Genomic DNA, 15,096 nt, shown 5'->3' on the forward strand with positions numbered 1-15,096 from the left:
TTCTACCCATTGCCCCTTATCCTGTCTTTAGGCATCACTGAGCAGAGCCTGGCTCCAGCCTCTTGGCACTCATCCTTTGCATCTTTGCTAGAGCAGGATATGCTGGGCCAGGTGGGCTTCATGCTGTGGTTGTTCGTAGGGAGGCTTTTGAGAGGTATTTAGGAGATATTTGCTTCCTTTGAGTCGTTCCACTTTGCAAGACAGCTTCACACTAAGTCACTGCATCAGAGGCATGAAGCTGATTATTGCAACTGATAAATGTAAGCAAGAAGCCTCGAATTTGATAGTTATTCCATGGTGCAGAATTAATACCATAATCTTTCCTCTTTTCTCTTGGGTGGATATGCTTTATGCATACTGAAGAGGCAAGACTGATGCATACACTTAGCAGCCAGCTTTCTGAAATTCATCTCTGGTGTTTGGGGGTGGATTTTTGCTTCAAGAGTGGCTGCAACCGGTGTAAAATGCAAGCTGGCTGCTGACAGAGATGGGTTTTTATTCCTGGACACATCACTTTAGTTTTCATCTCTTCCTTCCAGGAGCTTCACTCTATTTTAAAGTAAAGTTTCAAGTTGTATTTTAATTTGAGATTCTTCTGCTTTCAAATTGGAATCAGTGACCATCTAAGTGGGATAAGGGAAGACTCCAGGGGGGGCTTTGTAACTGCCTTCCAATAACTGAAGGGAACCTACAGGAAGGCTGCAGAGAGACATTTTACAGGAGTGTCCCCCTACAGGACAAGGGGAAATGGATTTAAATTGAAGGAGAATTGGTTTAGATTGGATCTTAGCAAGAAATTCTTCACTATGAGGGTGGCAAGACTCTGGAATGGACTGTCCAGAGAGACTGTGGATGTTCCCTCCCTGAAGATGTTGAAGGCCAGGTTGGATGGAGCCTTGAGGGTCCATGGACCCTTGGGGAGCTAATTGAGAGGTGTCCCTGCCCATGGCAGGGTAGTTGGATTAGATGATCTCTAAGATCTCTTCCAGCCTGAGCTGTTCTGTGATTCTTAAGCTGAGTAATACATTTATGAAACTTCCCTATTTATATCAGAAAATGAAATGAGAACTCAGAACTGTTGGTTCTAATTGTATTTTACATTTCCAAGTAAAACTCATGGCAAAAGGTAGGTTTTTTTTCTCACAATGCTTCAGACTATTTTTCTGATCTAAATATTTTCATTTCCTCGATAAAATGAATATATTCAGCTCTCATATCCCTAAGTAAATTGGGAAAAATACATTGTCTATGGCATATTAATTCCACATTAACTCCAAAATGGAATAGGATTTAGAATAAAATGAATTGACTTGAAGAAAGAACTGTCACAGGTTCATAAAAACATTGAAAGACCTCCAAGATCATCAAATCCAGCCTTTCACCCAACGTCTTGCAGTGTGACTGTAAAGCTGCCTGACTGAAAAGGACTCAGCTCTGGTGAGGCCACATCTCAAGTAGTGTGTTCAGTTGTGGGTACCTCAATGCAAGGGAGATGTGGAGGTGCTGGAGTGAGTGCAGAGGAGGGCAATGAAAGGGCCTGAAGAATAATTCTGATGAACAGAAATTGCAGTAGCAGGGGCTGTTTAGTGTGGAAAAAAGGAGGCTGAGGGGAGACTCCATTGCTGCCTACAGCTACCTGAAAGGACATTGTGGAGAGGTTGGTGCTGGCCTCTCGCAGGTAATTAGCAATACAACAAAAGGGAATGGCCTCAAGCTGTGACTGGGTAGGTTTAAACTGGACATTAGGAAACACTTTTTCCTAGCAAGAGTGGTCAGAGATTGGAATGGGCTGCCCAGGGAGGTGGTTGAATCACCAACCCTGGATGTGTTTAAAAGTCATTTGGATGTGATGCTTGGGGATATGGTTTAAAGTGAACTTTGTAGAGCAAGGATATTGGTTGGACTTGGCCATCCTGAGGGTCTTTTCCAACTGGAATGATTCTGTGACTCTGTGATGCTAGGTAGACAGCTGGCTGAGTTCAGGTGGCCAAGAAGATCAACAGCATCCTGGCCTGGATCAGGAATAGTGTGGCCAGCAGGATTAGGGCAATGATTTGCCCCCTGTACTCAGCACTGTTGAGGCTGCATCTTGAATATTGTGTTCAGTTTTGTGGCCCTCACTCCTAGGAGGACATTGAGCTGCTGCAGCATGTTCAGAGAAGGGCAACAAAGCTGGTGAAGGGGCTGAAAAACAATCCTTTTGTGGAGTGATTGGGGGAAATGCACTTCATTAGTCTGGAGAAGAGACTACCTGAAGGAAGGTTGTAGTGAGGTGGGGTTGGTATCTTCTCCCTGGTAAAAAGTGATAGAACAAGGAGAAAGGGCTTCGAGTTTTACAAGGAGAGGTTTAGGTTGAATGTTAGGAAAAAAAACTTTCCTGCAAGAGTGGTCAGAGGTGTTGGAACAGGCTGAATCACCATTTCTGGAGATGTCCAACAAACATGTAGACATGGCTCTTCAGGACATGGCTTAATGGCCATGGTGGTGTCAGGTCAGTGGTTGGACTCTAGAGGTCTTTTCCAGCTGAAGCAAGTCTTTGGTTCTGTGATTCTGTAGAACACATGTATGCAGAATTACAGCACTGCTGGGAGCCCAGGGGAATTTCACAGTATCACAGTATCATCAAGGTTGGAAGAGACCTCATAGATCATCAAGTCCAACCCTTTACCACAGAGCTCAAGGCTAGACCATGGCACCAAGTGCCACGTCCAATCTTGCCTTGAACAGCTCCAGGGACGGCGACTCCACCACCTCCCCGGGCAGCCCATTCCAGTGTCCAATGACTCTCTCAGTGAAGAACTTTCTCCTCACCTCCAGCCTAAATCTCCCCTGGCACAGCCTGAGGCTGTGTCCTCTCGTTCTAGTGCTGGCCACCTGAGAGAAGACAGCAACCTCCTCCTGGCCACAACCACCCCTCAGGTAGTTGTAGCCAGCAATAAGGTCACCCCTGAGCCTCCTCTTCTCCAGGCTAACCAATCCCAGCTCCCTCAGCCTCTCCTCGTAGGGCTGTGCTCAAGGCCTCTCACCAGCCTCGTCGCCCTTCTCTGGACATCTGGGAGATGATGTATCCCCAGAAGCATTCTAGTGCCATCTCTTTCTAGCATACCCAGCTTTCTGTTTTGCTTTCACAAGTGCTGTATGAGTAGTATGAATTAAGAAAGGAGAGCTCTTTTCTTCCATGAGAAAACAGTTCCGTAGGGTTAGGGTTTTTTTTTCTTATAACCTATGTATGTCTGTAACTGCACCAGACAGTGAGTGCAAAAGGTGTGACCCACTTGAAATTGTGCCCAGCTTGCTCTAAATGGGATTTTTCTTCAGTAATTACTCTCGCCGCTCTCAAATGCTGTTTGTTATACAGAGGAAGGGTGGCAGCGGATGAGAAATGGTAATTTGCTTGCAGGAAGATTTCAGAAACACCTTCCCCACATTCATTTTTATCTTGCTTTTCTGCTGATTTCAGAAATCACCTTAGTGGGCTTGGCATGCTGCAATGAAGGATGGTTTCCCGTTGCTCTACAAACAGGCATGGAAACCCTCAGTGTTTACAGAAAACAAATGCTAGGATGAAGTCAAGACATTTATTTTCTAAGCAGGAGATGCTGATGCTCTGACACCATTATACTGCATGGCCTTTCCTCCTGTTCTGACAAATGGCTGGTGTGGGTTCAATCATTAGTTTAATGGTTGCTTTGCTCAGCAGAGAGGCTGCCAACCGTTTTGTCATTATTAGTGAGCTGCATTTTGATTTTGCTGTGAACAAGGCTGCTGGCCTCTCTTCATCCCAGGTGTAAAGGCAGACATTCTTTGTGCCCATTGTTTGTTTCCTGACCAAACCAAGAACAACTTGCTTACAAAACACTGCAATATTTGTTTTGATTTCTCTAGTAGTAACCTGGCTTTGATGAAAGCTTCCATATATGTGCTTGAGCCTTCAAAAATAACTGAGTGGTGTGTACCTTTTGTGAGTAAGCTACTCACTGCCTAGCTACTAACTTCTATTTTGAATGAGATTCTATGATGATGGGTTTTTTTAGATTGATTTCCCACATTTTTAAGTCTTTAAGTGCTGTATATTTAGGATTTTGGCTTTTCCCATCTGTGCAGTGAGATAGGACGAGTACAACACGGTGAAAAGGATTTCCTTATGTATTACTTCTGCTCCCAAATAGTTAATGGCCTTTAGGAAAACTGGCAGCAGGGAGGTTGTGTATTCCTTTTGAGGGCTAATGGGCTGTTTGGAGGAGAGCAGCTTGGAGGTGCTACACGTGGCAGGAGGCTTTACAGATCAGAGAAGGATACTGTGCCCAGGAGCAGGTAGCAGCCTCAGGGGCCGTGAAAAGGGTTTTGCAGACATCGGAGTTTACTGCCACTTGGAATAAGCCGTTGAGGAACTCCAAAGGCATTGGATATCAGGGTAGGAAGATATATACATTCTTATCAGTTCTCTTCCAATATCCTTTAAGGATTTCCTGTTTTAAAGTTTGTTATCCTAATTTCTATTTTATTGAGCTTAAAACACATCCATATTTCTTTGGGCCATTTTGTGCAGAGGAAGGTCAAGAAAAGCCTGGCTGAGGCACTTAGTGCCATGGTCTACTTGACCGGATAGGGCTGGGTGCTAGGTTGGACTGGATGATCTTGGAGGTCTCTTTCAACATGGTTGATTCTGTTCTATTCTAAGACACACTGCCTCAAGCTCATGGCTTGAAGGACCATCTCGCAGCACTAAGCGCAGTCATGCCATCACATCTTCACCATATGCTGCATCTTGGCTCCTCTGCTTCCTGAGCCCAACCTTCTGTTTGGGAACTAGGTGCTATGAGCTGCTGCTGAAGGCTCAGCCACAGCAGAGAGGTAATCTCTGGAGGGGAAGAGAGCAGAGGCAGCACATTGTGCAGGGAGAAGTAATTCTGGCTCAGAGTTGCTGTGCGATAGCCACGTGCCCAGGCAGAACTGACAGCACCCACTGTTTATCTAAAAATAAGCTTGGTTTAGCCTGTGTGCCTCGGTGGCAATCTTGGATGTGCTAACAAGTAAAGTGGCTTTTCACAAGCCTTCATCTGTCTGTACCAAGGAGCCTATTTTGTATTCCCAGGACCCAGAGTACATCTGAATAGCACATAATGTTTTCATCCTACTGTGCTGCCTGGCACTGTGCTTTCAGGATAAGAGCTAATGTTTTAACAACCGAAACAGGCTGTAAAAATGAGGGGGGAGTTGTGTCAGCAATGGGCAATCACTCAGGTCACCAGACGAGGGCCTACTAATGGGATCTCACCTAAGTACTGCACGGGTTTCAATCCAGGAGGCGTCTTCCTGAGGACTGGCCAGTACCGCCTTGCCCCAGGTTTCAGGAATCCTTCCCACACGGAGAGATGGATTTCAGATACAGCTGCATTGATCAAAATCTGTGACATATTTATTCATGATTTCAGCTGAGTGCTGTCAGCATCGGTCCCAGCAATGTGACAGTAAGGTGGCTTTTTATCTGCAGATCTAAGGATGCTTTTGTTCTCCATGGTTTGCAAATCAGTTGGCAGGTTAAAAGCTTTCTGCTGTTGGCTAAGTGGCAAAGCTCTCATTTGCTGCTGCTCCTTTTGTTCATAGGAGGGTGAGTTACAGCCAACTAGTGACCGTCCTCTAGGGAGAAACCATCCAGGAACCCTCCTCTCCTCCTCTTCCTGCCATTACTGACTCTCAGTAGCCTTTTCAAAATCTCTGGAGCTTACTCCACCATTGACCTTGTCTAATCATATTGATGGTTAGTAACTGAAGGCTAATTAGGAAGCAAGTTGCTATGGTAATTCTTGAGTCATGCACATAAAGAGAAAATAATGCTAAGCCCACTAGTGCACGGTGACTATTAGCATAGTTAAACAAATTAAAATGCATCATTCATTCAGATTTATTCTGGAATTCAAATGAAGATACAGTATGCAACAAGGAAGATTTTCTCTCCCTACCATGTTTTCCTCTTCTCTAGTGGTTTTGTTCTTTTCTTTGTCTGTTGCGTGAGTTGCACAGAATTTTAGGACCAGAGGACAAAATAGATTTGGGGTTGTTTTCCCTCTCCCAGCCTCTCAACCCTGCAGCCCAGGCTAAATATGTCAGCACAAGCTTCTTGTGATGGGAGAGTGATTCAAGCAGAGGGTGCAAGGACTCAGAACCCCTCTCAGATTTCTAAGTCGTTTATTCATACCCAGTCTGCGTGTTGGTGATGAATGGTTTATTTTCACATGGATAGGTGGATGGCTTGCATACCATGAGATGATGATCTCAGCCTGTGCCCTCAGGAGGTGATGATTCATTTCAAGCTAGGGCTGCTGCAGCTGGCTTTCAGCAGCAGCCTCTTTTGGCTAGACTCGGAAATGGCTCTGCAGCAGAGCTGGTGTCTCAGTGGGTGACCACACTCCATCGTGGGGCACGGTGGGTTGATTGGTTTGCTTTGGCTATGCTGAGCCTCAGCTGTGGATAAATGGAATCTTTCGCCAGACACATCTAACAGAGTCCTTTCACTCTATTGCTCACTAAATGCAACCCAAAGCAAAATCAAGGGGAATTCCTCCCTTCCTTCTCCGCCTTTGACGCCTTGCTAGCTAATCACCTCACGTACAGATCTTTTGTCTCCTAACGAGTCTCCATCTGCACATCTTTAAGGAGGAGGAGGATATAAGAGAGTGTATCCTGTTGCTACCCTTCTGGACAGTTTGAATGATGAGACAAAATGCATCTCAGTGAATCACATGAGATAGGGGTGTGCTGATTTCAGGCCATATCCAAGTGAACGTGAGTTTCTCTGCCCCTCTCAGGCTTCAGTGCCTGAATGCCCTTAGATTGACTTTAGCAGCACGTCAAGAAGAAAGTGAGCAGAAATGCAGCCTCTCTATAGAGTGAATCTCTTTTAACAGGTCATGTAAATAAATGGAGTATTCTCTGTGTGGCTTCTTGGCACCTGTAAGCTGGTGGAGTTGCCTTCACTTAATTGAAAATGGATTATTAAGAAATGTGTGCCACTTAAAAGCCCTATTGATATTAGGCCTTCCAGTAGTCCCTCACAGCCTTTCTGTGTGTCCCCTTAGGAATTATACTTGGAGCTTTCTTTCCTCCAGACTGAACATCCCCAAGTCTTTCAGCCTATCTTCACAGGAGAGATGCTGCAGTCCTCTGATCATCTTTGTGACTCTTCTATTAGACCCATTTCATCACCTCCATGTCTCTCTTCTGTTGGGGGTCTCAGAGCTGGGCGCAGTACTCCAGGTGAGGTCTCACCAGAGCAGAGGGCAGAATCCCTTCTCTCCATCTGCTGACCATGCTGCTTTCGTTGCAGCCCAGGCTGCCATTGGCCTTCTGGGCTGCAAGTGCCCATTGGTGACTCATGTGCAGCTTCTCATCTACCAGCACCCACAAGTAATTTTCTGCAGGGCTGCTCTCGCTTTCATTATCTGCCATCCTGGCTTCATATCAAGGATTACCCCAACCTAGGTGAACTTTGCCTTATTGAACCTCTTGAGATTCCACTCAGCCCACCTCTCCCGCCTGCCCAAGTCTCTCTGGACTCTCATGATCCATAGAATCATGCTGGCACTCACCCCATCCTTCAGTCTTATCAACTTCACCATTCAGCTTGGTATCATCTCTTAAAGGTGCCTCAATCTTGCTGTCTATAGTGTTGCTGAAGATACTGCACAGCACTGGTCTCAGTACAGACCCTGCTAGACACTTTCAATTTGCTGTTCCTATCTGCAGGTAAGGAAAATGCTCCCCTGTCCAGGGATCCAGTCTGAACCCTTAGGAATTTGGTTAACCTAAAGCCAGAACACCTTTCAGAGGAGCTCTGATCATGTTCCACAATCTATTACATTGGTTCCTTGATTTTTCCTCTGAAGATAAAGAAGAAGAATACAGGTTTGGTTTTCAGACAGGTGGAAGAAGTAACACAGGGAGTTGCCTTTTAGTTTTTAATTCAGCATTTAACAGACACAAAACATTCCTTTAAACAGCAAAACTAAATTGCTTTCCTGGGATTGCCTTCAAGCTTGTCCAATTCTGCATCCTTTTGTGTACTGAGCTGTGTGCTTTCTAATAAGAATGCTTGCTTAAAATGACAGGGCAAGATGAACTCCTCCAAAATGTAGACTATTAACATAAATACAGATCAAATGTATGAAAATCAACAGATTTCTGCATCTTCTGCTGCAGAGCCTGAAATCTCCTTCACTCTCAACAAAACTAATGAGACTAATTAGAAATGCTGAGCTTCATTATTTTTGTAAGGGTATTTCATCAGAGTGACTTCTCCAAAAGGCAATTTTTGGGGAGGTTGGATGTCTTCAAGGATTTCTCCCCCCCCCACCTCATCAGCAGTATACTTTTAAAGTAGTTTTACTGGAAACTGGATTTTGCCTGGTTTGTGTGCAGTGAAAACACTGTTTAGTTCCAGTTTGTTTACATCACTACAGGAAGGCAGAAAAATAGCCTAAGTATATGCAGTGCAGTACAGCAAGGGAATAGACACAGCAACTTCCAAGGAAAACATCCTTTTCTAATGCAAACCACATTTCTTGTTCAGACTCCTTTAAGTGTCATGGCTGGAGAGGAACATTCCTCTTAGTTTTCCCTTGATGAAGAAGGAAGAACTACTTTATGAAGAAGGAAGAACTACTTTAGAGAAGTTTGTTTTGCATCATCTCTATCTCCAATGTCTTCCTATGTTCTCAGTTAGATATGACCTAGAGTAGCATGGAGGAGAAGGACTCCTAGGGACATCAAAGTGCTCTTATGTAGGAGAAACTGAAAGGCTAAGAATTGCCTTTGGGTTCTGAAAAGTTTTGCCTCATACAGAGACTCCTCCAGAGGAATCAATCCTGAGGATGCCCATCTAAGGGCTGAGGACTTTCTTGCTCATCTCACATTTCTACTTGCCTGAGTTGCACATAGGAGTTGTGGCAGAGTCCCTTTGAGGTATACATGAGCAACTTGATTTACAAATGGGGTTAGATATACAGGAAAGATGCTTCTGGATGATGTTAGTGACCAAGCACCATCATGTGGCCTTGAGCCTACTATTTTTGTTGCCTTTATTGCAATATGGTGTGTATGAACAGAATTATGGTGGCCTCTTCTCTCACTCAACCAGCAGTAGAGGAGGAGGGATCCTGGGCAACCTGTTCCAGTGTCTCAGCACCCTCACTGGAAAGAATTTCTTCCTAGTCTTCAGGCTGAATCTGTCCTCCTCAAGCTTCAATCTATTTCCCCTCATACTATCACTACAAGCTTCTGTAAAAGATCCCTCCCCAGCTTTCTTGCAGGCCCCCTCAGGTACTGGAACACTGCTCTAAGGTCTCTCCAGAGTCATCTTTCCTCAGGTTGAACAGCCCCAACTCTCACGGCCATTCTCCACAGGGAAAGTGCTCCAGCCCTCTGACCATCTTTGTGACCCTCCTCTGCAGTTCCATGCCCTTCTTATGCTTGAGGCAAAGCTCAGGGAGAAGAGTTGGTACAGTCAAAGGCTCAGTGACTGGACAGGGCTGGGTGCTAGGTTGGACTGGATGATCTTGGAGATCTCCTCCAAGCTGGTTGATTCTGTGATTATGGAAGGGAAGCATGAATGCAAACAGAAGAGAAGACAGAAAGAAATCTGTCCTGTGGGGGGAAAAAAAAAACAGGGAGACTGTAATATGGAATAAAAGAATCCTAAATCTCTTCAGGAGGACATCTGACAGATGTAGTGGGTGGTGCTAGCAGCTCTAAGACAATGTCTGTATTCACAGTTGTGTTTAACATCAGGCAGTGACAGTATTTCTCTCACCGTGAATCAAGTCATGGAGGTTTATGTCCACCAAAGCAGGTGTATCATGCTGCATGATTTGCTCTGCTGGATACTCAGAGTCCTCTCATAAGCCTGGAATATTTTTCCATGCCAGAATTGAGGAGTAGAAGGGATCTTTATTACAAATGTACCTCTTAGTTAAAAAGTTTAATTGTGCATATCTGAGGTGCTTGCTATTCTGAATCTTCCTGGTTCTGTTGTGTGTTGGAGATAATTATGAACTGTTCTCCAGAAGCCTTTTGTCCTTCTGTGTTTCCTAAAAGCATTTCAAAACTGTATGCTGAATTGTCTGGGAGCATCTGCTTCAGGGTGATCTGTTTGGAAAGGCCATCACTAGGTTCTGGGCTCTTCCACTGCAAAGAATTTTGCCTATTGATCCTCCCTGGAAATTATTTTCCCCACTTGCTTTGCTGAGTGATTGTCTCAAATGTATTCTCCTCCTCTGCCCAGGTCATCTTAATAAAGCTATTCATCATTAGCTGGCTAGCAAAGCCAGAAGAGAAATAATAAAAGATAAGTGGCAATAAATGCTGCTAGCCTAATTCCATGGAAGGAGTTATGATGCAGGCATGAAGCTTGTGTCAGCATCTCTGAAGAAGGAGGATCCATCTCCAGCTGAACAATCGTCTTTGTCTGCCAACGTGGTCTCAGGGTCCTCTGGAGCCCATCACATCTGAGAAAGAAGTGGCATTGCCAGGGTGGCTGTCTTTATTTGAAAGACCTTTTTCTGCCTTCCTACAAGCTTTTGTAGTCAAAGGTATCATTTGGTGATGCCCAAATGCGGAAGGCAGCAGGTACATCTGCCCCAACAACTGGAGGGCACCAAGTTACAAACCTCATCTCTCATCTCTCTGGGCTGGCTGTGTGGAGCCACTATTTCTGTAGAAAGCTGTCCTGTCCTCCAAAGACCCAGTCCTTGTTTGACTTTACAAAGCTTCACACAATTTCAGCTCTCCTGGCAACAAGCTAAAACTAGTATCATACATCCCCGTAGTGCTAGAGTATGAGGAAAGATCGTATCACAGAATGCTTTGGGTTGGAAGGAACCTTAGAGGTCATTTATTTCCAGCCCCCCTGCCATAAGCAGGGATGCCTCCCACTAAACCAGGTTGCTCAAAGCTTCATCCAGCCTGCTCCTCAACACTTCCAGGGATGAGATGTCCACATCTTCTCTGGCCAGTCTATTCCAGTACCTCAGCACCCTCATAGTAAAGAACTTGTTCCTAACATCCAATCTAAATCTACCCTGCTCTATTTTAAAACCACTTCTCCTTGTCCTGTGCCCACAGGTCTTTATAAATAGTGCATCTCCAGCCTTCAGGTACTGGAATATGCTATAAGATCTCCCTGGAGTCTTCTCCAGGCTGAACAAGCCAAACTCCTTCAGCCTGTCTTCATAGGAGAGGTGCCCCAGTCCTTCGATGATCTTCCTGGCCCTCCTCTGACCCTCTTCAACAGGTCCATGTCCTTCTTGTGCTGGGGGCTCCATAGCTGGACACAGTACTCCAGGTGAGGTCTCAAGAGTGCAAAGCAGAGGGGTAGAATCCCCTCCCTTGACCTTTTGACCACTCATGCTTTAATGCAGCTCAGGACATGGTTGGCTTTTTGGGCTCACAGTCCCTATTGCCAGTTCATGTCAAGCACCTCATCAACCAGTACCCCCAAATCCTCCTCTGGAGGACTGATTTACCAGAAGGACGGAGAGAGATTGTTTCCGAAGGCCTGCAGTGATAGGACCAGGGGCAATGGCTTCAAAACAGAGAAGGGCAGATTTAGACTGGATGTTAGGAATAAGTTCTGCACCATGAGGTTAATGGAACAAGGGAGCAGGTTGTCCAGGGAGGTGGTTGTGGCCCCATCCCAGGAGATACTTAAGGTGAGGCTCGACAGGGCTCAGGACAGCCTGATCTAATTGAGGATGCCTCTGCTTGTTGCAGAGGGGATGGGACTAGATAATCTTTGGAGGTCACTTCCAACTCAGACCCTTCTATGATTTCAATCCACTCATCTTCCAGCCTTTATTTTTACTTGAGATCACCCCAACCCAACTGCAGGACCTTGCACTTTGCCCGGTGGAACCTCTGAGGTTGGTATGAGTTCATGAGGTTGGCAAAATCAGCCCTCAAAATGCTGTGGCTTTTGTCTTTGGATCAGGTTGTTCTCAGCTCCCCTGCTGCAGACTAATCATGTGCTTTTGCAGATCAGAGACTCCAACATAAAACTGCTACATGGAAAATTAATTTGGTGCTGCCAAACTCTCAACAGACTTTCATCTGGTTTGCTGACCCAAATAGACATAAAACTCCCCTCTGTTTCTGTCTGCTGTGGGGGAATTTACCTTTTCTTTATCCCATGCCTGCAGTGACCTATTGGAGAATATGGTGTCATGTCCTTTGGAGAACACAGGAAGGCACAGAATTAATGCCTCCTGGTTATGCCCTTCAAAGACTTACATATGCATTATGTTGCTCTAAGTGTGAGATCACTATTAATACTCAATTAGTCAAATGAGGAGCCCATCTACTCAGTCAGGTCAGTAGAACATGTGCAAAGTAAAGAGATGATGAGAAGAGTCAGCGCTTGAATTCATTCTGGAAATGCCAATAACTGCCAAGATATGTTAGCCTATAACTGCCTGATGTTCAGTAAATCATGGTAGGGAGACAAGTGTTTCATGTTCATAGGGAAAGTGGCAGGAGAAAGTGTCAGCTATCTATTTTCAGAAGGTCCAAAGTCTCTAATACTCCTAAGGAAAAGAGTGTTTCTTTTGTAACCTCTCTAAGTCAATGTAGTAGCATTCTGCTGTCACTTCAGAGGGAAGTTTGCCAAAGGAGATTTCAGACTGACTCGTTTCAGATCAGACCAGAAGAAATAAACCCCTCCATCTACCCCATGGAGTCAGAGGTAGCCAGGTGTTTAATGTGTCACTTCAGACCCCTCACAGGTGGCTCTTGTGGGTGCTCTCTGGTCTGCAAGTGCCCATTGATGGCTCATGTTCAGTTTCTCATCTACCAGTATCCCCAAGTCCTTTTCTTCAGGGCTGCTTCCAATATCCTCTCCCAGCCTGGATTGATATTAAGGATTGCCTCAACATAGGTGCAGGACCTTGCACTTTGCCTTGTTGAACCTCATGAGGTTTTTCTCAGCCTGTCCAGGTCCCTCTGGATGGCACTCACCCCATCCTTCATTCTTATCAGCCTCACCACTCACCTTGGTATCATCTGCAAGCTTGCTGTGGGTGTCTCAGTCTTCACTGTTCATAGCATTGCTGAAGATACTGATCAGCACTGATCCCAATACAGACCCTTGAGTGACACCACTTGTCACCCACCTCCATCTGGGCATGGAGCCATTGACCACTACCCTTTCTGTGTGATCATCCTACCAATTCCTTATCCATTGATATAGCAAAGTCTTTGTGACTGGGAGCATATACCACTGGGCACTGCTTCTAAGCTGGTCATCTGCCATCTGTGTCCTTTGCTCCTCTTTTGACATAACTTGTTCCTCTCTGTTAAACTTCTCTATCCATACAGGCACACACACACATGCACACAGTGTTCTTTTAAACATATACATTTTTCCTATCCCTGTCTGTGTGCCCTACCCTGATCCTGGAAGGAATTCTGAGCATAAAAGACACATAAATGTCCAGTCCTTTATTCTTTCATTAGTTTGAAATACGAGGCCGCTTGGCTGCAACACCGTTCGTTTGTGAGCTTAATGGTCCTGCTTTTGCTGCAAGACATTGATTAGCCTAAGAAACCTTTTCTTTAGAGGACTACAAAGAATCTGTCATGAACCTATAAAATCCTTGCTAATAGATCTGTTTAAAAGGCCATTTCAATGTATCTGATTTTTATGGCTTCGTTTTTGAGTGCGGCTGGTTTGAAGAGGAAAACTTCCTATGCTTTGCACTGGGCTCTGTCACAGATGTCACAAAGATGTACGACCAGCTCTACCTAAAAGCAGCTTTAAACCAAGCTATGACTGTACTGAAAACTAGGCAGCACCTTCCTCTTGGTTTTCTCCCTCTCTCTGCTGTCACTGGCTTTGGCTGTCACAGAGAGGGATGTAAAACTGCAGTCAGCTGTTTGTGACCAGGTAATAAGGTTGACATTTTGCTGCCTTAGTGGCAAATTAGAAACATCCTGTGATGTTGTTGCATCCTAAAGTTCTCTTTGAGTGATACCAAACTGGGAGCAGTGGCTGACACCCCATCAGGCTGTGCTGCCATTCAGCAAGAGCTGGACAGCTGGGCAAAGATGGACCAAATGAGGTTCAACAAGAGTAAGTGTAGAGTCCTGCACCTGGAGAGGAACAACACCATGCACCAGTACAGGTTAGGGGTTGACCTGCTGGAGAGTAGGCCTGCAGAGAAGGACCTTGGAGTCCTGGCAGATAAATTATGCTTGGGACAGCAATGTGCCCTGGTGGCCAAGAAGGCCAAGGGTATATTGGGCTATGTTAAGAAGAGTCTCCAGAAGGTTGAGAGAAGTTCCCCTCCTCCTCTACTCATCTTCAGTATAGACCACATCTGGAATATTGTGTCCAGTCCTGGGCCCCCCAGTTCAAGAGGGACAGGGAAAGATTGGAGAGAGTTCAGCGGAGAGCTACCAGAGTGATGAAAGGACTGAGGCATCTGTCTTACAAGGAAAGGTTCACAGACCTGGGGCTGTTTAGTGTGGAGAAGACTGAGAGGGGACCTTGTCAACCTCTCCAAATACCTGCAGGGTGGCTGTCAGGAGGAAGGAGCCAAGCTCTTTTCAGTGACACCCAGTGATAAGACAATGATGTAAACTCAATCACAGGAAATTCCATCTCAACAGGAGAAAAAGCTTCTTTACTGTGAGGGTGCTGGAGCAGGCTGCCCAGAGAGGTTGTGGAGTCTCCTTCTCTGGAGACTTTCAAAACCCACCTGGGTGCATTCCTGTGTGACCTCCCCTAAGTGCTTCTGCTTCATAGGAGGCTTGGACTTGATGAGCTCTGAAGGTCTCTTCCAATCCATAGCATTCTGTGAATAAAAGTAAAAAACAACTACTCTATGTGAAACATCTTTGCTGTGTAGTTCTTTGTCTTTCAGGCTGCATTTGAGTAAAAAATATGTAAGCCTGTGATCAGTGTTGATTTCAGCAGAGCTGTGAAGGCAGTGGAAACTAAGCTTGGGCAGATATCTAAGCTCTTTGCAACTACTGTGTGGTTTGAAGGTTTGGGGGTCTGGGTCTTATTAAGATATTGCCCCTGATTACTAGCATGCCACCTCGTCG

General features: G+C 45.3%; 1 protein-coding gene across 6 annotated transcripts in view; it reads left to right on the top strand.

The window, feature by feature from the left end:
* The window catches only part of FSHR (follicle stimulating hormone receptor), a 326,011-nt gene that overhangs the window by 276,900 nt on the left and 34,015 nt on the right, over positions 1-15,096 (top strand). The window lies entirely within an intron of this gene.

This window comes from Pogoniulus pusillus, chromosome 25, assembly GCF_015220805.1.
Source record: "Pogoniulus pusillus isolate bPogPus1 chromosome 25, bPogPus1.pri, whole genome shotgun sequence".
Lineage (NCBI taxonomy): Eukaryota > Metazoa > Chordata > Aves > Piciformes > Lybiidae > Pogoniulus > Pogoniulus pusillus.